This window comes from Bubalus kerabau, chromosome 2 (genome assembly GCF_029407905.1).
Source record: "Bubalus kerabau isolate K-KA32 ecotype Philippines breed swamp buffalo chromosome 2, PCC_UOA_SB_1v2, whole genome shotgun sequence".
NCBI lineage: Eukaryota > Metazoa > Chordata > Mammalia > Artiodactyla > Bovidae > Bubalus > Bubalus kerabau.
Genome location: NC_073625.1, coordinates 89,288,904 through 89,315,536, shown reverse-complemented (window position 1 = coordinate 89,315,536; position 26,633 = coordinate 89,288,904). Strand labels below are relative to the sequence as shown.

The 26,633-nt window shown below is 39.0% G+C and overlaps 1 long non-coding RNA gene and 1 other non-coding gene across 2 annotated transcripts in view; both read left to right on the top strand.

Annotated features, from left to right (window-relative positions):
- The first annotated feature begins 3,600 nt into the window (after positions 1 to 3,600).
- The window catches only part of LOC129643438 (uncharacterized), a 39,401-nt gene continuing 16,368 nt past the window's right edge, over positions 3,601 to 26,633 (top strand). Inside the window, exons 1-3 of the long non-coding RNA XR_008710308.1 lie at positions 3,601 to 4,288; positions 6,059 to 6,595; positions 7,256 to 7,518. This is a non-coding gene — a long non-coding RNA (uncharacterized LOC129643438). The remainder of the gene's footprint in view (positions 4,289 to 6,058; positions 6,596 to 7,255; positions 7,519 to 26,633) is intronic.
- On the top strand, positions 21,775 to 21,937 carry LOC129645198 (U1 spliceosomal RNA). The gene has a single exon (XR_008711281.1). It is a non-coding gene; the product is annotated as a U1 spliceosomal RNA (small nuclear RNA).

The following is a 26,633-nucleotide window of genomic DNA, read 5'->3' as shown; positions in this document are numbered from 1 at the left end:
GTCCTTCCAATGAATATTCAGGACTGATTTCCTTTAGGATAGACTGGTTGGATCTTCAACCAACGGATTCTCAAGAGTCTTCTCCAACACCACAGTTCAAAAGCATCAATTCTTTAGTGCTCAGTTTTCTTTATAGTCCAACTCTTACATCCATCCTTGACTACTGGAAAAACCATAGCTTTGACTAGACAGACCTTTGTTGGCAAAGTAATGTCTCTGCTTTTTAATATGCTGTCTAGGTTGGTCATAACACTCCTTCCAAGGAGTAAGTGTCTTTTAATTTCATGGCTGCAATCACCATCTGCAGTGATTTTGGAGCCCCCCCCCCCCAAAATAAAGTCTGTCACTGTTTCCACTGTTTCCCCATCTATTTGCCATGAAGTGGTGGCACCCGATGCCATGGTCTTAGTTTTCTGAATGTTAATCTTTAAGCCAACTTTTTCACTGTCCTCTTTCACTTTCATCAAGAGGCTCTTTAGTTCTTCTTTACTTTCTGCCATAAGGGTGGTATCATCTGCATATCTAAGGTTATTGATATTTCTCCTGGCAATCTTGATTCCAGCTTGTGCTTTAGCAAACCCAGCATTTCTCATGATTACTCTGCATATAAGTTAAGTAAGCAGGGTGAGAATATACAGTCTTGATGTACTCCTTTCTTACTTATAGGTAGTAATCTAAATCTAACCTTAAATCATGGTTTCAAATGATGAGGATCTATTAACTTATTTATACTTCTAACATCCTAAAAAGGAATTAAGGGGGTTTATAATAACATATGAAGTATAATAGGATGTATTCAATTAAAAGTAAGAAAAGTTGGCAAGGAAAAACTAATGTTGGAAAATTAAGAAGCCCAAGGTGAGATCAGTATACAAATACTTGCCAATTAGAGTCACACCTGGCTTGGTGCACAATCCCTGGTTTTTGTTCACCAGTTTTAAATCCCCTCCTTGTAGGCTGAGGACTATAACCCACCTGTATGAGGGCTTTCCAGAGAAACTGCTGCTGCTACTGCTGCTAAGTCGCTTCAGTCATGTCCGACTCTGTGCGACCCCATAGACGGCAGCCCACCAGGCTCCCCCGTCCCTGGGATTCTCCAGGCAAGAACACTGGAGTGGGTTGCCATTTCCTTCTCCAATGAATGAAAGTGAAAAGTGAAATTGAAGTTGCTCAGTCATGTCCGACTCTTAGCAACCCCATGGACTACAGCCTACCAGACTCCTCCATCCATGGGATTTTCCAGGCAAGAGTACTGGAGTGGGGTGCCATTGCCTAGGAGATACATATCTTTCTATCTCTTAAGAAACTTAATGAATAGGCTCCATAATGCCATTATGGAGGCTGAGAAATCTAAGCAGTTTAAGTTTTAATGCCATCAGCCTGCAGACCCAGGGAAGAGACAGTGCTGTAGTTCAAGTCAAATGAAAGCCAAGACTTCCCTGGTGGTCCTGTGGCTAAGACTCCATGCTCCCAGTGCAGGAGGCCCTGGTTCTATCCCTGGTCAGGGAACTAGAGTCCACATGCCTTAACTGAGACCTGGTGAAACTAAATAAATAAAGAACAACAAAGGCCATTTGCTGGCAGAATTTCCTCTTGCTCAGGAAGGTCAGGCTTTTGTTCTGTTTAGGCTTTCAGCTGATTGGAAGTGGCCTACCCACATTATGGAGAGCAATCTGCTTTACTCAAACTCCACTCATTTAAATGTTAGTCTCATTTGAAAAACACACTTATGGAAACATCTAGAATAATATTTGACTACATGACTGGGCACCATGGCCCTGCCAAGTTGATACATAAAATTAACTATCATACCACTGAAATCTTCTCCTTCCTTGCCTTTACCATCCACTTGCCTTTTTAAGGGGTTACTTTTCCTCTCCCATTTTCCCCTAAACCATAAAGTTTCTCTTCATCCGCTCTTCTTACTCCTTCCACTCATGAGACTCAGAAGTCCATAGTTCATCAGGCCATGAGTTCCTATTTCCAGGATTGGGTGAACATTCTTTCTGGTGGCCAAAAATTGCTTATGAATAGGCTCCTAAGTTATCTTGGGCTTCCTGCTAATCTCTCCTCCAACAGCCCTGGTGCCCAGCCCTTTGTAAAAACTCCTTACATTGTTGCAAGTCTATTGTCATGAACCACCACTTATGCTAAAGGGTTGTACAGTAGGAAGCAGCTTTGCCAGCCTTGGCCACATTTTCTGGGGCCAATGACGCCAATACACAGGCCTGCAGCTTTAACAATTTACTTTCATCCCTAATGAGGATAAAAAGTGAAGTGAAAGTCGCTCAGTTGTGTCCCACTCTTTGCAATCCCATGGACTATACAGTTCATGGAATTCTCCAGGCCAGAATACTGGAGTGGGTAGCCTTTCCCTTCTCCAGGGGATCTTCCTAACCCAGGGATCAAACCCAGGTCTCCCACATTGCAAGCAGATTCTTTACCAGCTGAGCCACAAGGGAAGCTATAAAGGATATGAGGATAAAGCTATAAGGATAAACAATAGGACAATTCCTGGGAAGATTTCCAAGGGCCCAGCAGTCCAGTGTGTCTCTGCTTGATTCCCCTTCTTACTCACCTGAAGAATAGAGACCAGACCACAGTCAGGAGTTGCAGGAATTAGTTGCTAATTCTGGCAGGCTTCGGAAGCTTGTGAGGAAAAATAACTTTCAATAGGGAAAGCAAAAAAAAAAAAAAAAAAAGAAAGTAAGACAAATAAATAACAACACAAAAAATTTATAGACAGAGACTCAAATATAAGTCTGTACTGTGCTCCCCTTTTCTTTTTTTAACCAGTCAACTGACGACGACCCTTCAAGGCATAGCAATCATTTCTGAAACTTTTGCTAATATTCCCATACCACCTGAGCCGAGATCTCAGACCAGTCAAAGCTGTGGGATCCAGGGAAAGTCACATAGACTCTACTCTTGTTACCACATCTGTAAAACAGAATGAGTAACGTGTTCCTCTCAAAATTACTGTGAGAGGTAACTGATAGAGTACATGGGAAAGAGTTCTGTAAACTGTCAAGTGTATCCAGACAGCACGTATCTAGTAAATCTGTTAAGGTGTGCTGAAGGCATTAAAACAAGTCAGATAGTTCATAAAAAGAAAACAAAGTAAATGATTAGTTATCATTTTAAAAGTCAGAAGAAGAGTAGATGAGATGAGTCAGGAAGAAGAGTTTAGTCATTTGCAGGTTACTTACTCCCCTCCCAGTAAAAAATATAGATGTGCATGTGTTTAGATTATACAGACAGATGCCTCAGTCAGTTGCTTTTCACTTTGTCAGGTCAACATTGAAAATAATAATTATTTTTAAAGCTAAGAAATTTGAGTAATCTGATGGAGTAATTTAGCTGGAAGAGTGAAAAACTATTCAGTGGTAGGTATTTATTAACATGGATATCAAAATATCAATATTAAGCACATATATTTATATGTACATATATTTTATTTGGGAAGGAAATAACAAGTTATTTCTTAGTGCATTTTAATTCTTTTGTGTATCATTGTTTCCCACCTATTGTTTAACTTTTTAATTCTCTTCTATTTTTTTTTTTCTTTGTGGTCAAGTGTTATATCATAGACCACCTTAGATTAGCTGAGAAAATTTTACTTGTGACAGAATTTGAAAGTATGCCACATCAAAGGTGGGCAAAAGAATCCGTTTCTTGGCTCTCCTCTCCTCGCCTTGAGAGTCTGCCCCAGTGGCCCCTACCACTCCCACCGGTAACCATCTCACTCCACTTTGAACCCAGGTGTATTTAGTATCTGTAACTCTCATCTGATTCTCACATGCCACTCAGTAACATAACATCTCTTTGCAAGTTTAGATTTACACTTAAATGTTCCATTTCCCCTCACACCAGCTAATGTTAATAGCTAACGCTAATTGAGGATTTTCTATGTGCCTATATGCCAGGCAGAGTTCTAAAATTACACAAGTTAACTTATTCAATTTTTGAAAGGATCCTCTGAGAGAGGTACTATTATTTCTATTGCATATGTTAGAAAACTGAAGGGTGAATGAAGTATTTGCTCAACACCCTAGAGCCAAGTGTTCTGGTTCTTCCGACCTCAGGCCTCCAGAGGTCTGGTTTTGAGGCTGAACTGAATTACTGAGTTGCTGGAAGCTCAGAGATGTCAGCCAAGACCTTGCCTCTCATTGCCGGTACCACCAGCACCTCACTGTGATTTGCATTCAATAAGGGACAGTAAACGTCGTATGGTTGTTGCTCTATGAAAAGAAATCCTATTGTTATGGAAAAAATAAAGAAACAAAAGGTAGGAAACTTATGTTCTACTAATGCTATTTTCATTGTTTTCTCCTTATCTTCCTTTTCCCATACTAAACTAAACATTTTAGATTAAGCTGATCTGTGCTGAGTTCAGAATCAAGGAATGTTAATGATATCGAGGGTTTTCTCGCACTGATTTTTTTTCTTGGTATCAGTCTGTGGTTTGGTGGTGTAACTATAGAAACATGGATAGAAACTCCCTATTATGCAACAAACCACTTCCTGTGTCTGTTTATTCATTTATCTGCAGTGTCTTAGCTAAACCTTCTCTACCTGAAGGGTCTTGTAATTGCAACAATCTCACTACGCAGAGCGTAAACATTGCGGAGTGCTGAAGAGCATGGACTTGGTACCCAGAATTTGAGGTTAGAATCTTTAGGTAAATCTTATGTACATAACATGTACCTCACTAGGGTGTTATGAAGGATTACCTGTGTTAATCTATGTAAAGCACTTTAAACAATGCCATGCATATAATAAGTACTTAAGTGTTTGCTATCATTTTTAAAACCTTACAATCTCAAGAAATATACTCTATCCGGCCTTGTGCAATTAGAAGCTTCAATTCAATTCAACCCAAAGCATAACAAAGTGAAGCCTTTATTCTCATAGAAACATTGGAACTTAGATTTGAAATAGAAGCCAATGGTATGCTGCTCACATTTCTCTGTATTATACCTAACAGGTAGTAACTGTGATTCTGCTTAAACATTGCCAGTGATGGAGAGCTTACTACCTCTCAGGAAAATAGATTGACTAGTTTAATTCTGAATAAGCTTATGCTTTATACCGAACAGAAATCTCCCCTTCTGTGAATTCCACTGATGGTTTCCAGTCATGGGTTAACTAGCAGCATTCTTCTATTTCCTTGGGCAGAAGTGCTTCATGAATTCTTAAAATGTTTGATTCCATGTTTTTTTTTTTTAAGTACATTTTTGAATTATTTGCCAAACCAAAATTCCAAAAAAAAAAAAGTGCATAATATCCTTGGGAAGTTTGTTTTGTTGTTGTTCAGTCACCCAGTTGTATCCACCTCTCTGTGACCCCACGGACTGCAGAACGTCAGGCCTTCCTGTCCCTCACCATCTCCCGAAGTTTTCCCAAGTTCATGTCCATTGCATTGGTGATGCCATCCAGCCATCTCATCCTCTGGTGCCCTCTTCTCCTTCTGTCCTCAATCTTGCCCAGCATCAGGGACTTTTCCAATGAATCAGCTGTTGGCTGACTTACTAATCAGTATTATTCCCTTACTAATCATATTCATTTTCCAAGTTAAAAAGTTGAGAACTGGAGAGGCTAACCAACTTTCCCAAGTATGTTATAGACCTTATTTGTCAAACCGAAATTCAAAAAAAGGGTGCATAATATCTTTGGGAGGTTTGCTTAGCCTCTCCGGTTCTCAGCTTTTTAACTTGGAAAATGGATATGACTAGTAAGTGAATAACCACTTAATAAATGTCTGATCTGGAGAAGGGAATAGCAACCCATGCCAGTATTCTTGTCTGGAGAATTTCATGGACAGAGGGGACTGGCAGGCTACAGTCCATGGGGTTGCAAAGAGTCGGACATGACTGAGCGGCTAACACCCCCCCCCCACCCCAACCACCACACCATTGTCAGATGCACCTTTAATAATTATTATCATTGTATTATTGGCATTTGATATAAGCTTTTAGGAGGCTCCCTTAAAACCTTGTGACTCCATTTTTCTCATGTTGCTGTAGACAATTTTCAGCTATCTTCTTTCTCACCCCAGTGGAGGACGTCTTCCAGGCTTCAAACCCCAAACTTGGCCTTATAATAAACTGAGCATGGGCTTTCCTGGGCTTCAACCCATTCAAGATAATCCAGCAGGAGTGATCACTCAACTTCCAGCAGCTGAAAATCTTCCAGGACAGGTGTTCACATGCCCCAGCAGTAGCAGATACTTTGGAAATCCACTGGAGCCAAGGTTTGCTAACATCAAGGTGTTAAGAGGCATTCCGGGGTGGTGTGACCCTGTGTCTCTGCTGCCTACTGCAAACCCTACCATTTCTGCACATCTCAGCTGCCAGACGCGCCAAAGGCCCCTGTGGCCTCAGATAGGAAGCCATCCACCACAGAACACATTTCTACTTTGGGGACAGTTCCTGTCTCCTGTTAATCCAGCTTTGCAGAGGCTGGAGACTGGAAGACTTGGAAGACTGGCAGTACTCAGTCCTCAGCTCAGTAAACCATCTTATGTTTTCCCTGCTTATCTACTCAGCTCTTCCAAGCAGGAGCTAGAATCTGAAGGAAGTCTGCCTAAGCTTGGGTAAAATAATGTCCCCCTTTGCCTGTCTGTCCTGTAATATCTGTGGAGTATATTGTTAGCTAGTTTTAAAAATTATAAATGTGATATATGTGCACAGTTAGATTTTTTTCAAACATTTCTATTATAAGTTCAGAGCATACAATAAAAAGCTATATATGCCTAACCTCTATCACCCCAGTTCCACTGCCCACTGATAGCTCTCCTTGTAAACTGTTGCAGATATTTCATGCTCCTATGCATGTAATTGTACATATATGCCTATTTTTATAAGAATATCAAGGGAATCTTATTATAAAAGTATAGATATGTGCTTTACATACTTTATATTTTGGGCATTTTTCCATCACAGCAGAGATAGGTTGTTTCCTTCTTTTCAATGGTTCTATAACATTTTATTAAGTTAAAATCTTAACCAGTATTTTATTAATGAATATTGAGATTCTTTTTTATTTTATTTTTCTTGTTAGTCCAAATGGTGTAAAGTAGCCTCACAAGATGGCCTCCAATGAGCCTTTCTTCCTGGTCTTTGTGCCGTCTTGTATACAGTTCCCTAACTGAATTGGGTTGACCTGTGTAACTAGGATATTGTGGAAGTGGTCAGGTGTGACTTCCAGGACTAGATCCTACGAAGCACTGTGGCTTCTGCTTGCTCTTTTCCAGATCGGTCACTCTGATGGAAGCCAGCTGTCCTGTGCTGGGGACACTGCAACAGTCCTACTGAGAGGTCTTTGGGGTGATGGACTAAGGTCTCCTACAACTTGTCAGCCATGAGTGTGAGTCACATTGGAACTGGATCTTCCAGCCCCAGTCAATCTGCAGATGACAGCAGCCTCCACCCATACCATGACTACAACCTCGTGAGATACCCACCCAGCTAAGCTGCTCTCCAGCTCCTGACACACAGACACTGCATGAAATAAATGGTATGATGTTAAGCTTTTAAGTTTCAGGGTAATTTCTTAGGCTGTGATACATAACTTTTATCCAAACAGTCATAACAATCATCCCTGTCTTACTTTTGTGAGTCTATGAAAGTCTTTAAGACCAATTCCTAGAAGTAGAATTATTAAATTAAAACAAATGTGAATTTTAAATTTCACTTAACAATATAAAATTTAATTTAATCATATCTCACAGTGAATGAATAAGCTTCCCCGTATCTACCCTCATCATCACAACCCACACTAAATTTTGGTCATTGTATAGGTTTAAAATTTTTTTCAATTTGGATTTTTTAGTTAGGCGTGAGGTTGAGCAGTTTTTTCATGTATTTATTGGACAGTTTTATATTTCTGTTAACTGTCAATTGATGTCTTTCAATCATCTTTACATTGAATTACTCTTTTCCCTATTAATTTGTTAGCACTCTTTGTATATTAAGAAAATTAGCCCTGTTTTATCTGTGTACATATTTTCACCCATTTTGACATTTTAACCTTGGTGTTACTTACAGAAGTTTTTCAGAGTAGAAGGTTTTACTTTTTGTAGTAAACTGTATTTTGGATTTTTGTAAAAAGGTTTCTCTACCATTTTTAAAATTATTAAGAGAAAAATACTCACATTATCTTCTGGTTCATATCTTACGTTTTTTTTTTTAACCTCCCAGAACTGGTGACTGGAAAATTGAATCTCAAGGAACAAAAAGAAAAGCACTGATTTGTAATATTTGCCAATTTCTGAAGTGTAAACACCCCACCATGATCAATTACAAGCTATCTATGTAAATTTACTTAACACAGAGTTAGAAAAAGATGTGCACAGTTGCCTCTTGTCAGCTGGCTGTATGCCAGTTCCAGTGCATCCCTGCACCAGAAATGAATTTTGACAGAAGGAATGTTCAAGTTGATCATATTCATGTCTTCTATATGTATTTGGGTCTATTTCTATACCCTGTGGCCTCTTTCATTGATTATCTGTTCCACCACACAGTTAATTACTAGAGGTTTATCATATTTTTTAGTACTTGGCAAGGCTAGCTCTTTTAAATAGTCTTCTTTCCCAGAGTTTTCCCTGGCTCTGTTCATATACAGTTCTTACAGATGTACCCTTGGCTTAGAAAGGTTTATAGCTTTGCCCTAGTCATTTAAAAATTTAAGTCTATGACTATGCACAACTAAGAGTACACCATAATAATACTTAAGTGATCATGTTCCTGGAAAAACTCAGGAATGCTTTTTGGTGAATTCTTTCCTTAAGGACTAGTACTGCTGCTACTGCTAAGTCACTTCAGTCGTGTCCGACTCTGTGCGACACCACAGACGGCAGCCTACCAGGGTCCCCTGTGCAATACAATACAATTGGATAAAAGCAGATGAACACATAACTTGGTCATATTTTGATAATATTTTGACATAAATGCTGTTAATACTGACTGTACATTTTTAGGCGTGTCTTAGACTTTTATGTTTATACTAAAAAATGCAAACAAGTTGTGAGCGCTGTTCCAAACTTCTGACTCAGTTTAATGGAAGTAGTCCTAGACTTCAGTGTGAATTCCTTTAAAGAACCATTTGCAAATATTTGTTACTATGAATTGGATTTTAATCTCAATACCATTAAACTAAATCGAAATTTTAAAAATAGACTGGATGCTGTCAGCTGAGGTAGATGCTGGGGTGCATGTAAGACTATAACTTTCATTAAAATAGCTGAATGTGCATGCTAACATATATCAATTACATTCTTATTATATTACGTATAAAAATATACGCTTTTATTTCAACATAGGTTTTCACTGTTAAAACTGTTTCAAATCCACTGAGCTGAGTCTTCAGCAAGATGTGAGGATGGGTGGGGTAGCGAAAGGTGTGTCTAACTTACTTATAAAATTGCTTGAGTTTCTGTCTAGGTCTTCAGTTTCCCCACTCATATCAACCTGTGTACCTTGAGTCTAAATGCTCTTGTCTTCTGTATTTGATTGTTCACTTGTTTTAGTTTTCATTCCCCCCTCCCATCAAAAACTTATTTCACAGTATAAAGATCAGTGGTTGCCAAAGGCTAGGGTAAAGGAAGGGGAATAGGCAGAGAACAGAGGATTTTTAGGGCAGTGAGACCTCACTGGAGGATACTATAATGGTGGATATATGTCATTATACATTGTCCAGACCTACAAAATACATAGCACCAAGGGTGAACTCTAATGTAAACTGTGGTTTGGGGTGATAACAGTGTGTTAATTTACGTTCATCAATTGTAACGAATGTTCCACTCTGGTAGGGGATGTTGAAAACATAACATGGGTGGGGGACGGGGTACATGGGAAATCTCTGGACCTTCCATTCAGTTTTGCTGTGAACCTGAAAATACCCTAAGAAATAAGTCTATTAAAGACAAACTGGTCTCAGTCCCTTTGTCATACTAAAGTGCAAATGATGGATGAAAGATTAAAGTGCTGTCTCTCGTAAGGACCTTTGGCTTTCAACAGGGAGACAAGCTGTAAAATTGATGGGCTGAAGCTTCAGTTCTGGCTGCAAGTGGATGTGAAAGTTTAAGAACATCACAGCCCTCTCATGAATCATAAGGAGAGGAGGGGAGCAGAGATGAAAGGCAAAGGGAAAGATTGAAAAAGCAGAAGAATTGAGGGCACAGGATTTATGCTCTGATTTTGGCTCTATAATTTCCAGGATGAGTGATCTTGAGAACACCCTGAGACTCGTTTTTCTCACCTGAGAGAACATCCTATCGGTGCTTTAATGAAGATAAATTCAGTTACTATAGGAAGACATGCTTCAGTAATTGAATTAATAAAAATATGTTGGTTATTAGTCACAAAGAAGGCAGATGTGCTTTTGAAACATTTAGTCTCCAGATTGACAATGGGAGTCAGTCTGCCTATTTTTCTCTCCTTTTCCATTAACTATGCATCTGAACTTTATCATCTTTAAAATTGAGATAATATTTACTTCCCCAGGATATTTTAAAGATTAAAAATATATGTCTGTAAAGTGTCTGTCTGTCTCCACTCCTATCCCAAGAAGTATTCCACAAATGTTTTGGTCATTTCTTTTCCAGGGCTTCCCCTTCCCTGGTGGCTCAGTGGTAAAGAACCCACCTGCCAATGCAGGAGATATGGGTTCAATCCCTGGGTCCGGAAGATTGCCTGGAGAAGGAAATGGCAACTCCCTACAGCATTCTTGCCTGGGAAATCTCATGGTGGGCTACAGTCCATAGGGCTGAAAAGAATCAGACATGACTTAGCATCTAAAGAACAGCAAGAATTATCAGAAGTCAAGCCCCATTGACTCTGGAAAGAAGAATCCCTGACTTTCCCATGACTTCTTTTAGGGCATTTACTACTTTTTATCTCCCCCTGCTCATTGTTCCCATTGCTCACTCCTCGGTCCTATGAGTGGGTTTGTGGCTTTTGCCCCCACCGTTCTATTAAAAGTGCACCTATTTTAGAGGAAGTAAACTATGAAGGTTCTAAGGACAGTTAAAAGTGAAGTGATGCATTTATAAAGGGAGAGAATTTTTAAAACACAGAGCAACGATCAATTCTATTTTAAATTGCACTATTTACAGTTAAGAGCATAGGGTGTAAATGAGAAGTAGAATAATTCTGATTGTTACTGCGGTATATATTTCTGAAAAACATATTTATTCTTCTTCATGTTTGTATTCTCAGTTACCACCTGTCTGCTTGTATAGAATCTACTCCCTTTCTACCAAGCTGCTGGGTTTCCCAGGGAGTGGGGAGCTTCTGAGCCTCGCGTGTGATCGCTTCCCTCGGTTTGGTAAAGAGATCAGTCACCAAGTCACCCTTTGCTCTCCAGTGATAGTTGCCACCTCTCGTTTTCACAAGAAATGATAAAACAAATGAGTCAGCCCCAAGGACCCTTCAAGAATGGCACGCGATGCTCAGGCTAGCTTCAGCTTTAGCTAGAGCTGAAAAGGTTTCAAAAAAATAAAATAACACCTTTCAGAAACCCTTCTTTCAGACATACAGGCAGGCATCTGGATTCTTTGCTCTCTTTCTCTGCCTTGTATCTGTCTTTCTGAATTTCACTTAACTTAAAAAAAACACACAAAGATATGATTTTTACTTTGAACAAAAAAGCAGTGATATAGTAGCCTGTGATCTTCCTCTTTAAGGTAAGATGCTGCATAATTATGTATAAAGAGAAGGTATTTGGAATAGTAGAAGAAGGCAGGCATGTTTATGCTCCTGATTTTCAGTCATTTCCTCATCAACAAGTATAATTCTAGAAAGACATTTTTGCTTATGCTGCATTGTTGGTTTCCTTTTCTTCTCGAGATAAATTTTGTTTCAATGACTTTTTCTTCACCCACCAGTTTCTCCTCTGTTGTTTTTCTAACTGTTTTTTTAAAAATCATAATTTCTTGTTTTAAGTACTGGGAATGGTGTATACATTAAAATAATTGTCAAATGAAAATAGGTGAAAGACAAAATATGCAGCTGAGAAATTCTAAATGAAACTCATATCTAAACTACTTTTTTGAACAGCTTTGTACATGATCACTTGTATGAAAAGGAGGTGTTAACTTATGTGGTGAAAGGGAGAAGGATTTTAGTTCCTTTGAAATTGCATTACTGTTTATGTATACTCTAGAAAGAAAACAAACCAATAGCATTTTGAAATTATTTAGTCACTTATCATAGTATCCCACAAGCATTCTTTCTTGTTTGCAGGAGTTCAGTGTCTTGTCATCAGACTGGGTAAAGTGAAGTTGTGGGGACAAGAACTTTGGGCAACAGGACAGTGGATCAAGTTGGTGGAAAAGGAAGCTTTGATATTAGAGAAACTGGTTTAGCCCAGCACAGAGCATAGACAAAGCCAACTATGTATTTTTCCAAAGCATTTGCCTTAAAAAAAAAAATGGAATTTTAGTCAGGTAAAGAAGTAGGACTTCAGTTTGAGTGTTTATTTTTGTCTATTTATACATTCTTTGTAATAACTCAGATCAAAGGGTTTGTATTAGGTACATTATGCTTATATAATTGAAGAAATCAATATCCACAATAAAAATGCTATTAAATTATGGCAAATCTATGATCCACCCATCTGATTCAGACTGATTCAGGGTAATTGTGTGCAATGACCTGGTGATTGCCCTCCAGACAACTTCTGAAGTTTAGGAAGAGCCTGTAAACAATGCCGGTAACAGTGCCTGGCAAATATTTGGCTTGGGAGTACTTAATATTTGCTGAACAAATGAATGAGCCATGAAGTCAACCAGCATGTAGTTATCTATGCTCCTTTGGAGCTAATCTTAGTTTATGTTACCAATTGTACATGACAAGTTCTTTGTTTTAACTTTGTTTCCTATTATCTTAAAAATTACCTCTTTTTAACATCAAGAAAGGTTCCCGGCCGCTCCACCCCCACTCCACCCCCAGCTTTGGTATTCCAGGATTTGATTTGATTGGTCTTGAACAGAGGAGCCTGGCATGCTGCAGTCCAAGGGGTTGCAAAGAGTAGGACTGAGCAACAACAAAGCGTAAGACACAGAGGAGTGCTATATCCCCCTAGGCGATGCTCTCCCTGCCTCAGTTGGCCCTTTTCAGTTAGAAGTGGAAGAATTCTGCCTTTGTTTATAAACAACGTTCCCGTAAGAAAACACACTGATTACCACAGTGTTTACAGCGTACCCTACCTGAAGGATAAATGTTAATTAGTTGTGACTAGTCCTTAACACCAGGGATATTACAAGATTAAGAGAAGCAGATGAGAAAGAGAAGCATGATATATAAGTAAGCTGGCAGAAGGTGATTACAGGGAGTGAGCTATTATTATATGGTAATGGTTTATCGCAATAGGTCCTAACAAGGCTTTTATAGTACATATTCATATCACTTTGAAAATTCTGTTTCCTAAGGGTGGAAACAGAAGCAGAATTTGTTGACAGAGACACTCAGTACCTTATTTTACAGTTTCCAGGAATGAGAAACGGTCGATTAGCCACATCAGTTGAGCGTATATGAGTGAAGAATGGAAGCATTTTGCTATCCTAGGTTAGATATGGAGTAATTTTGCTATTCTTTTGGGTAGAAATACAACTAAGAGAATTGATCCAACTGGGATTTTAAGATAAGCATACCAGATAAAGCAGGACACAGTGAAAGATTCTCAGATTAAAGAAGACCTGTGGTAAGACTGTAGAAGTTTGACCCTGGTGGCCTCCTGAAGCAATGCTGGCCATTTGTGAGAGAATGAATTCTAGAGTGAATTCCCCCAGTTTTTTGTTTTTGCTTTTTCAAATTTTTGGCTGTACTGGGCCTTTACCACTGCACGCGGGCTTTCTCTAGTTGCTGGGGCTACTCTTAGTGGCAGAGCATGGGCTTCTCGTTGCGGAGCATGGCTTCTAGGGTGCATGGGCTCAGTAACTGTGTCGTATGGGCTTAGTTGCCCTGCAGCTTGTGGGATCTTCCCAGAGCAGGAATTGAACCTGTTTCCTCTGGGTTGGCAGGCGAATTCTTAACCACCGGACAACCAGGGAAGTCCTCACCCCCCAGTTTTAAGTCTAGACGTTTGGTCACGGGTTAAGTATTAATATAATCACAGAGTGTATCCAAAGAAAAACCAGTCTTTCATGTATTTAATTACAAAGACTAACAAGTAGCAAACTTTTAGAACTTTTTATTTTTTACCAACTCTTCCATCTCTGGTGGAGGAACAATGGGGAGTTCTGGGGTTAAGGAATCATGTTAGATACTTATACCTCAGTTCAGTTCAGTTCAGTCGCTCAGTCGTGTCTGACGCTTTGCGACCCCATGAATTGCAGCATGCCAGGTCTCCCTGTCCATCACCAGCTCCCGGAGTCTACCCAAACTCATGTCTATTGAGTCAGTGATGCCATCTAGCCATCTCATCTTCTGTCATCCCCTTCTCATACTTATACCTATCCCACACCAAAAAATTTGCATTGCATCACTGACTCGATGAACATGAATTTGAGCAAGTTTCAGGAGTTGGTGATGGACAGGGAAGCCTGGTGTGCTATCCTCCATGGGATTGCAAAGAGTTGGACATGACTGAGCGATTGAACTGAACTGAATGGATAAGCTCTGTTGTTACCAATCCCAGGCTACTGCCCTACACCTTGTGATCTTTCTTTATTAAGCCCCTCTTAAATTATCTTAATTTGAAGTTACCATCTTTTTCCTCCTGGAATCCTGATATATTACTTAAGCTCATGAAAGAATATGAGTCATTCTCAGTGTGAGGTGAGAGTTTTGTAAGTAAGAGCAATCTGGGAAAGACAGGGAGAGACAGAGACACAGAGAGAGAGAGTTCACTGGTGGATCACCCAACGCGTGATGATCCCTGCCCGCCCAGTGGGACCCACTCCCTGGGAATGGCTTGGTCTGCTGCAGCTGGAAGTCTTACTTCTCTATTTCCAGGTAGGATCATTTAATACTGTAGCACTTTCCTTGGGAATCTACCACTGCTGCTAAGCTGTTAAGTCACTTCAGTCATGTCTGACTCTGTGCGACCCCATAGACGGCAGCCCACCAGGTTCCCCCATCCCTGGGATTCTCCAGGCAAGAACACTGGAGTGGGTTGCCATTTCCTTCTCCAATGCATGAAAGTGAAAAGTGAAAGTGAAGTCGCTCAGTCGTGTCTGACTCTTAGCGACCCCATGGACTGCAGCCTACCAGGCTCCCCCATCCCTGGGATTCTCCAGGCAAGAACACTGGAGTGGGTTGCCATTTCCTTCTCCAATGCATGAAAGTGAAAAGTGAAAGTGAAGTCACTCAGTCGTGTCTGACTCTTAGCGACCCCATGGACTGCAGCCTACCAGGCTCCTCCGTCCATGGGATTTTCCAGGCAAGAGTACTGGAGTGGGGTGCCATTGCCTTCTACGGGAATCTACCACAAACCCCTCTAACTTTCCTTTGGTAACATCACCGTCTCTTCGGTCAGGGTTCTTTTTCTTCTTAAAATTAGCCTAAGTTGTGAGGTCATTGCATCATTGTAGCACCCATGCCCTGCTCCCTTGTGAGTTTAGAATCAAAGTCATAGGATACTTGTCTGACCTTATTAGTTATCTATTTTATATATATATAAAAATATATATATATTTTAGTTATATATATATAAATTTATATATATATATTTAGTTATATATATATATTAGTTATCTATTTTATATATATAGTAGTGTGTATATGTCAGTCCCAATTTCCCAATTTATTCCTTCCCCCTTTTGCCCTCTGATAACCACAAGTTTGTTTTTTACATCTGTGACTCTATTTCTGTTTTGTAAATAAGTTCATTTGTATCATTTGTTTAGAGTCCACTTTTTGGATTCCATTTTTAGATATCCATATAAGTGATATCATATGTTATCTGTTATACAGCACAGGGAACTCCACTCAGTACTCTGTAATGACATATATAGGAAAAGAAACGTAAAAAGATTCATACATGTATATGTATAACTGATTCACTTAGCTGTACAGCAGAAACTAACACAACGTTGGAAGTCAGCCACGTGTGTGTGTGTGCTTAGTCGCTCAGTTGTGTCCGACTCTTCCCAACCTCATGGGCTACAGCCTGCCAGGCTCCTCTGTCCATGGGATTCTCCAGGAAAAATCCTGGACTGGGTAGCCATTCCTTTCTCCAGAGGATCTTCCCAACCCAAAGATTGAACTCAGGTCTCCTGCATTGCAGACTGATTCCACAGTCTGAGGCACCAGGGAAGCTAAATCAACTATATGTCTATAAAGATTAAAACAAACAAAAAAAGAATCAAAGTCAAAGGGTTTTTAAGCTGTAAGAGTTATTTGAAGCCATGTAGTACAACTTCCTCATTTCACACATAAGAATCTGAGGTTTCTGTAGCCAATGCGGAAGGGGCTCGTGCAAAGCCCCACCACAGCTTGTGGTTATCCCAGTCTTAGAAACCTGAAGTCCTGTTTTCCCTGGTCTAATTTCTCTGTCCAGACACTTTGGGCTTAACAGATGATGCTATTCAGATTAGAGGTCTGAGGGACAAAGACCTCCATGGGGAGTTTTGCAGAACAAATAGGGAGAAGAGAAAAATACAAAACAGGGAAACTGTTTTAACTCCTGTGAGAATTTTCTCAGGTATGCTTTGAGGACTGTGCTTTTCCAGGAATCCTACCACAATCCAGCCAACAAAACTTCTTGCTCTTTTTTCCAATAGTGTGGATGTTTTCAGGGTTATACATGAGGCAGGGAGCTTAAGAAAGCTGTTCACTTCCTCCCCTGCTTTGCTGTAGTCACGCCCAGTAAATGAGGGCTCCAGGGGAACTCAGAGGCCGTGTGTGCAAGGCTGAGCTGGACTTAAGCTCTGACCTGCTAGTTACTGGAAATAATCCTCTGAGTGGAGCCAATAAATGTTTAAGAATTGCTATCAATCCTTGGATCCCAGGGTTATTCATTATAATTAAAATTTATTCTTAATGTAATATACCTGGTCTCTAACACTAATATTTTACTTTTAAATGTGGCAGTCTGGGGACTTTCCTGGTGGTCCAGTGGTTATGACTCTATGCTTCCACTGCATGGGGCACAGGTTTGAGCCCTGCTTGGGAAAGTAATACCCTATCTGCCCCCAAATAAATAAAGAGTGAAGAGTACTTTTTTTTAAATCTAGCAATCTCAGAGGCAGAATATGCGTGTGACCCCCTTCAGTAAAAGAGATGCTTAACCATTTGAATAAAAATTAGAAATACTGAAATGGCATTCTTTCATTTTATCTCCCTTGTATCATCATTTTGTAGGGTTCTTTTGTGTATACATTTCTACTAACTTCAAAGGGCAGAACCTGAGATTTGACGAGCTGTCAAAAGCTGGCAGAAAAAAGTATAGAACAGCTACTTTTAGTAATTTGGATGTTTGGAAGGACAAACTTTCATACGCTGTATTGGTTTCCTAGGTCTAGCATGACAAAGTACTGGGTGGCTTAGAGAAACAGAAAATTGTGGTTTCATAGATCTGGAGACCTGAAGTTTGAAAGCAAGGTGTCAGCAGGGCCATGGTCCTTCCGAAGGGTCTAGGAAAGTGTCTGTTTGGGGGTTTCTCTCCTAGCTTCTGGCATTCCTTGGCTTGTAGATGACCATTTTCTCTTTGAGTCACTTCACATCATAGTCCATCTGCATGCTCAGTCACTTCAGTTGTGTCCGACTCTTTGTGTCCTCATGGACTGTAGCCTGCCAGGTTCCTCTGTCCATGGGATTCTTTAGGCAAGAATACTGGAGTGGGTTGCCATGCCCTCCTCCAGGGGATCTTCCTGAACCAGAGCTCAAACCTGTATATTCTGCATTGCAGGCAGGTTCTTTCCTGCTGTGCCACTGGGGAAGCCCTCTGGGTCTGTGTCCAAATTTCCTCCTTTTATACCGACATCAGTCACACTGGAATAAAGCCTATCCTAATTACCCTATTTTAATTTGATTATAAAGACCTTCTCTTTAAATAAGGTCACATTCTAAGGTGCTGGGGGTTAAGACTGCTGGGGGTTAAGACACATCTTTTTTGAGGGGACACAGCTCATACCATGACAAGATAGTCTGTTGAAGTTGAATGGAATTGCTTCTCAAGATTGCTGAACTACTCAAACCCAATCGTTCTGATGGGGATTTTTCACCAGCTCATCTAGAGCCCACCTTTCCTTGGTGCGCTGCTTATGGCAAATTAGGATACAACTGTGTGTTTAAAATTAGTGATCTTGAGGCATATGCTGGTGGGGCTTGCTGTTTTTCTTTCTGCCCTTTCTGGGTTGCATGTGAAACTGAGACATTGCTTAAAAATTAATGACAGCAGGGTGCTTATCTTGTGATCCAAGTCATAAGATTGTGGCTTCAGGCAGAGCTGCAAAAGTTGAAAAATCACAAAATAAAAATGCACTTTTTTGGAAATTTGGTTAGAAGATAGACAATGTTGTGTTTTGTAATGATTATATTTTTATCCAAAGTTGCTAATAATATTTGTTTCTTTTGGATTAAGCACCCTCTTGTCTTTAAAAGAGAATGGGGCTTTCCTGGTGACTCAGATGGTAAAGTATCTGCCTGCGATGCGGGAGACCTGGGTTTGATCCTTGGGTAGAGAAGATTCCCCTGGAGAAAGGAATGGTTACCCACTCCTGTATTCTTGCCTGGAGAAACCCATGGTCAGAAGAGCTTGGTGGGCTATAGTCCATGGGGTCGCAAAGAGTTGGACATGACTGAGTGACTAACACTTTACCTCACTTTATTTAAAAATAAAAGATACAAAATAATTCCTAATTATGTATCTTCTAACTATGTGAAAATGTCTATATTTCAAAAAAGATTTTACATGGCTAAAATATTGGGTTGGCCAAAAAGTTTGATTTCAGTTTTTTTTAAGATGTTATGGAAAGACCAAGATGAACTTTTTGGTCAACTCAATACAAGAGGATACGAAAATTATAGTATTATTTAAGGACTCTACAGGCATTTTGATTCACTAAGCCATACTCAAATGTATGGAAACATTTGCTTTTTTAGACCAGTAAAATCAGAAACACATGAATTTGCAAAATGACACGTCTCAATGTAATCGAAACTCAGTTTACCATTTTTTAATTGTCACCTAGGCAACCCCAGTACTACTGCTTATACTGCTACTAATGCTGATACTCCTACTATTAATATCAGTTGATGTTTACTGAGCACATATTCTGTGTCAGGCACTGTTCCAAGTGCTTTGCCACTTTGGAGGCCAGGCTGTGTAGGGCCAAAGATGTATGGGGACAAATCTATATCTGGTGTGGACAAATCTATATCTCCCAGCTGATGGACTAGGGGACGTAGACATCCTGAGGGAATGAGGAGTATCACTCAAGTCTTGAGTATTGATGCTGGGGAGATTCCGCTATGAAGAAATATTTAAAGAACCCGAATGTTGGCTCATATGAGTCATCTTCACCATCCCCCATGCCCAAAGAACATAGTCATTCAGCAAAGAACTATAACTCCCCTTGCCTTTTCTCCTTGCTTTTACTTACCATTCCTAGAAAAAAATCAAGATCTTCAGTTAAATTTGAATTTCAGGTATCCAATGAACACTTTTAATTATAAATATAAGTATATCCCATGCAATATTTGGAACATGTTTATATTAAAAAAATATATGTCATTTGTCTGAATTTCAAATATTACTAGGCATCTCATATTTTAATCTATTAAATCTGGTAACTTACCCCACCCCAACTTTCCCCAAAGAGCTGGCTATTAAGTGAATGGTGAGAAGAAAAGAACAAAGTTATTTTGTTTTCTGAATTAATGTTGTGATTTGAGATTTTAAAGTCTTCCCCCCAAAATAAGTAGAAAAGTCAATAAATCTCCCAAGGTCTTCAGGCAAGGGGCAATTACTGTAATGAATACATTTGAAATAGATTAGGTAAGAATAAAAAATAAAAGTTATATTTTGAGTACACCACAAATCTTCTTTGTGAGATGATCCAGGTCTATTTTAGTTGACTTTATTGAGCTGTTCCTCTCCAGGACCATAATAACTATTAACTTCTCTTACAGTTCATGTTCTTTGGAACACATTTTGGGAAATTCTGTTTTGTTTTATAACTTTGTGATATATTTAACTTAAGTGCTGTACTGAAGAATTCTCACAAAACTGCTGGAGGAACTTTGAGGTCTTTTGAGGTTTGAAATAAAACTCAACTCAAATGGGCTTAAACAACAAGAGAAAACAACCAACAGAGTGAAGTTCAGGTGACTGGAAAGTCCAGATGTAGGGAGGACCTAGGTTCATTGAACTAGCAGCTCAGCCATGCCAGTAAAAACTCAGTTTTAAAAGTTTGTTTTGTGTTGCTTTGTTTTTCTGTCTTCTCTCTTAACTGTTAACCACGTTAATTTTATTCTGACTGGCCCCCCTGCTGTTAATAAGGTGGTTGCAAGTTTCCATGCAGCCCAGCTGGGGAGATAGCAATGCTGACCCGACACTCTGAACTGCCTAGTTAAGTGGTCACATGCTCAGCCTGTGGTGGCTGTGGCCGAGGTGTGGAAGCAACCGAGGAGCTGAAGTCTATTAAGGCTTTTCTATGGGCCTGAGAGTGGGTTCAGCTTTTACCAAAACACATGAGCTGGGTGGGAAGGAGCAGATGACTGCCTGAGGGTGGGGGTAAAGCATCGGAATGGATGCTGGCTCAATTGACAGGTGTCCGATGCAGCTGGGAATTTTAAGTTTCTGTCATTGACTGCAGGCAGAGGTGATGCTCACAACTGTTTAACAGCCTGCATCTTCATGGGCACCACTTCAGGAGGAACCTGTCTCCCAAGGGCCTCCTGCTTTCACAGGGTTAACCCTTTAGGTGGTTGATGTTGAAGGGCCCAGGAGCTCCTAGCAAAGATGACCGAAGGCCAGGAGAGGTGAGCACTTCGAGTACTCAGGGGTGGCTACTTACCACCAGCAACAGAAATGTATCACTATCTTAACAACGTTTATAATAGTACCCATGTGTATCAGCTTAATGATTTTTTTAAATAACTCAAAGGACTTTTGCTTCTGAATAAGACTCTACACTTAGTTTCTTCATTTGAAAAATGAGTGGGTTGAGGTAGATGATTTTACAAGTCCTTTTGACAGAAATGTTTGTGTTGTATTCTATAAAAATTGCATAAATAAGGCTTTAACTCTGTCATGCACATAGTGATATGTCTGTATTATACAGAATATTATAAACAGTTGTTATACATTTTAAAATGCAGAGAACCACATTTCCATTTGAAATTTGGCACAATAAATCTAACAATTTGGATCTGAATTTAACTAGATTTTTACATTGAAAATTTCGAATACATTATTTAAGGCCATGAGGATTCTCTTATTGTGTCTCACTCTGTGTTTTATAGTAAAGCAAGGGGGAATCATTTATCATATTAAAAACTCATGTTTTTTTTTAAACATGTTAAGACTCCTTGAGGAAAACATAGGCAGATTTATGTCTTTGACATAAATCACAGCAATACGTTTTTTGGATCCTTCTCCTAAAGCAAAGGAAATAAAAGCAAAAATAAACAAATAGGACCTAATTAAGATTCAAAGATTTTGCACAGCAAAGGAGACCATTAACAAAACAGAAAGACAATCTACTTAATAGGAGAGGCTATGGAAGAAAATTTTTGCAAATGATATGACAAATAAGGGGTTAATATTAAATGCATATACATAGCTCATACAAAAAGAAATTTTTTAAAAAAATTGAAAAATGGGATACTTACCTGGCATGGGAGTTACCATGATCACGAATGTGGTTTGCCCCAGGTGAGACTTACCCATTGCACTCGGGGTGTGCTGACCCCTCTGATTTCTCCAAACATGGGAAACTCAGCTGCATAACTTGTGGTAGAGGGGACTGCATTCACACTTTTCCCGAAGGGGAAACAATGGGCAGAAGAAGTGGATGTATATTTTTCCAAAGAGGAAATGCAGATGGCCAACAGGCACTTGAAAAGGGCTAATCATCAGGGAAGTGCAAGTCAAAATCACAGTGAGCTGCCACTGCACATCTGTCAGACTGGCTATTAACAAAATGAAGACAAATGACAAATGTCAAGGATGTGGAGAAAAGGAAACACTTGTACACTGTTGGGGGGAATGTAAATTGGTGTAGCCACTATGGAAACCATAATGGAGGTTTCTCGAAAAATTAAAAATAGAACTACCATATGATCCAGCAATTCCACTTCTGGGTACATATCTGAAAAACACAGAAACACTAATTCGAAAAGATCATGCAACCCAATGTTCTTAACAGGATTGTTTACAATTGCCAAGGTATGGAAACAATGTCCATCGACAGATGAATGGATTAAAGAAGATTCAATTGTATGTATATATACACATACATACAATTGAATACACATACACACACACACACACACGTGATATAATATTATTCAGCCATAGAAAAGAATGAAATTTTGCCATTTGAAGCTACGTGGATGGAAGTGGAGGGCATTACACTAGGTGAAATATGTCAGACAAAGAAAAATACAATGTATCACATGCTGCTAAGTCTCTTCAGTCGTGTCCTACTCTGTGCGACCCCATAGACGGCAGCCCACCGAGCTCTCCAGTCCTTGGGATTCTCCAGGCAAGAACACTGGAGTGCGTTGCCATTTCCTTCTCCAATGCATGAAAGTGAAAGAAAGTGAAGTCGCTCAGTCATGTCCGACTCTTAGCAACCCCATGGACGGCGGCCCACCAGGGTCCTCTGTCCATGGGATTTTCCAGGCAAGAGTACTGGAGTGGGGTGCCATTGCCTTCTCTGAATGTATCACATATGTGGATCTAAAAAATATAACAAACTAGTGAATAAAACAAAAGAAGCAGACTCACCCAGAGAAAGAACAAACCAGTGGTTACCAGTGGGGAGAGGGAAAGGGGAGTGGCAATATAGGGTAGGAGAAAACAAACAAACAAACAACATTATTATGGGATTATATGAAATCATGTGTGTGAAACTTTTGCAAATTGTAAAGCCTTCATAGAATTTAAAGCATCTTTGATTTAGTTAAAAAATTAGTGCTGTTTTTACTTTAACAGAAAGTGGAGCAGCACAAAAACAGAAATAATTAAAGAAAAATTGAAGATGGAAGTCATGCATTCATGTGAAGATGGTTCAGTGGCTGAAGTAAGCCAATCATGGCAGGCTTATCCAATGGTGGAGGATATGGAGGAGTTAATGACTCTGAGGTCATTCCCCTCTCCCACTGGGTCAGTGTCCTTACAGGGTAGAGCTGGAGAAGGCAATGGCACCCCACTCCAGTACTCTTGCCTGGAAAATCCCATGGATGGAGGAGCCTGGTAGGCTGTAGTCCATGGGGTCGCAAAGAGTCGGACACGACTGAGCGACTTCACTTGACTTTTCACTTTCATGCATTGGAGGAGGAAATGGCAACCCACTCCAGTGTTCTTGCCTGGAGAATCCCATGGACAGAGGAGCCTGGTGGGCTGCCGTCTATGGGGTTGCACAGAGTCAGACACGACTGAAGCGACTTAGCAGCAGCAGCAGCAGAAGTGCAGTTGGAGAAGGTGAATTTTTCTCCTAGGCTCCACCTGTCTGTTCTAACTCTCCCTTAGAAGCCTTCCCAACACTGTACATTCTAAGCTGGCTAGTCATCTTAGATATAAAAAACCACAGAGGAGGAACTTTTTCCTAAAATAAATGGAAAATCAGCAACAATGATGATGCTGTTCCCTATCTTCCACTCCCTTACTTGTCCCTCTGCCAACCACACCCCCTAACCCGAAACAGAGTTGTTTCTCCCAGAGGGCAATGTTGTTAAGCACCACAATTATAGGCAAATAGGAAGAATACTATATTTCTTATCTTCTCTACATAAAGACATAAATAAAATGTATGTGATATTTTAATCTTTGTTTGATGAAGTATTTTAAACATTTGCAGATCTACAGTTGTAGGTTTTTCTGCACTTTAACTCATCAAAAATGTCAAAGCCAAGACAGGCTTTGACTTTCACAGAGAGAACTTCTTGCCTGTAGCTAGTACTTTCTTCTATCTTCAGAGCAAAACCGTGGCTTCGTAAACCCTTAAGTTCCTCCTTCCCTCTTTATATATAATTTCTGATAGAGTTATAGATATACATGCACAACTGTGTTAACTAACGCAGCTGAAAAACCTTACTTAGAGAGACTTCTAAGGAAAGACATCTATGTCTGATCCTCTTCTTGCTTTAAAGATATTTTCTGTTATACCACTAGCAAGAACAAAATAATAAATGCATTATAATGCTTTGAATAAAAATAGTTCTCAAACATAGTTGATAAAATTTGTGGCCCAAGAACTAAAATAAATTTACTAGCTGTGAATGAGGATGCTGGTTTTTTGGGTCTGCCTGTTTAGGTATGTATATATTATGACTAATATATAATGGTACATGACATTTATATGCACTTCAACAACTTGATACATTTTAAGTCCTCACAATTAAATTACTAAAAATTAAAATTTGTTAAAATATATATTTTTATGTTCATGCATATAGGATCAATAAATAATATAAAAACAAAATAGACTTTATTTGTGTGACCTATCTCAACAACTCCATGGAAAACAGTGTTATCCTCATTTAACAGGTAAAAACTTGAGGCAGAGAATGTTAATAGCTTGTCCAAGTTCATACTGATGTTACTAGTGGTCTGTTGTTATGGTTTCTAACTCAAATTTTCTGATTTTAAAGCCCTTATGTTTCCAACTATATTACATTACACTTTTGTAGTTATGCCATTATTTTAAGGCATTCTTCTTTTGAATTTTCCAGGGAAGTGGGAGAAAGGTGCAAGAAAACTCCAATAATAGCTACAGTATTACTTATCATTATAGCACTAAGAATTATTCCCTATTACTTAAGGTGTCATTGAGGACTTTCCTTAAGCCAGATAATCCAGATACTTATCAGAGGCACACTTTTATAATTCTCTGCTTTATGTATGATTTTATATATGAAGTATGAAAATGCATAAAATGCTTGTTATTCCATTGTATAGCATGCTCTATTTTGACATGTTGGTAAGGAAAGCACTTCCCCAAAGAATTCTTGAACCTTCAGAAAATTTTATTCTCTCAGGAAAAAAAAAAAGTTTTCTTCCTATGTTAGCTCTAGTTTGCAGAGAAGCAGACCTCAAGACAAGAATAGGCAAGAGATTTATTGGAGATGGAGCTAGAGAAGGTAGGGAGAGACCTTTGGACTGAGATGGAGGGTCTGATTGCTATGAGAAAAGAGGGGAAGGGAGGAGGGTGGCGTGGATTAAATTAAGTGTGTTAATACATGTGAAGCACTTTATAGATCGTTGGGAGTTGTAGATATTTATTATGAGTCATCTTCCCTGCGCGTTTTTCTTGGTAATAGAGCTGTACTGTTACAATGGAAAATTGATGTTAGGCCAGTGGTTCTTCCTTGAGAGCTTAGTAAACAATATTCAGATGTCAACGATGCTACAATACTTTGTAGGTAAATCCGAGTGAAGTAGAAAAATGCTAGGAGTCACCATTCATTCTCGTATGACTGCTCAAATAAAAAGTTCATTACTTGTATTTCAGAAAGTTTTCACTTGGAAATATTTTCACTTTTTCCAGAAATATCATATTATTTGCAAATGTTCTGAAAGAGAGCATTTGAAATTAATTGGCAAGGCCTATAGTCAACTATCATTCTGTTGAACCATTTCTAATTTACACTTAATTGAAAAGTTAAAATACGTAAAAAATAATGTAAAAACTGCACCTATGTACTCAAACTAGGCTGACATTTAACTTAATGGGCAAGTCAATTTAGGAAAGGAAATTGGAATCTTTGACCCAAATAATTACTTGCTGCGTTTGATATGAGAACAAATACAACTTGGCTGAGCTTTAATTTGGTAAGACTTTGTCCAGAGTTAAATCATCCCAAAGTTATGAATATGGAATTTAAAATTGAACATGACATTTAAAAAATCCCTATTTTTGACTTCAGAGGAAGACGCAAAGTTGTACCGAAATATTGATGTGTATTTTATGCCACCTGTGACATTTTATTCCAGCATCTTTTATTTTAAAGTTTAAAAAAGAAAATACATATTCATTATAGGAAATATAGAATATTCATAAAATGTAAAGAAAAATAAATTAAAATTAAAAGTGAATCTGTCCTTGGTTCTACTATATAAAAAAACCATTATTAACATTTTAATATATTCCCTAAATAAAGCAAGCTGAAGTAATTATTCTTTGCTGTTAAAAATAAATAGCAGGTTTAATACTTAAGTACCATGCTCTCTTATGCTTAAAAATTATATTTTCTTTTTCCTTAATTGTGGGCCAGTAATTATTAACCTTATTATCATTTTACTTTGTAACATTCTTAATTCCCCTTCCTAAAAATGCTGCATGGTAAATATTGTTTCTTATTTATTGTAAATTTAAATCAAGTTTTAACCTTATGTTTGGGGTAGTTTATAATGTTTATAAGTTTACAATGTTTATAAGAAGGCTGAGCACTGAAGAATTGATGCTTTCGAATTGTGGTGCTGGAGAAAACTCTTGAGAGTCCCTTGGACAGCAAGGA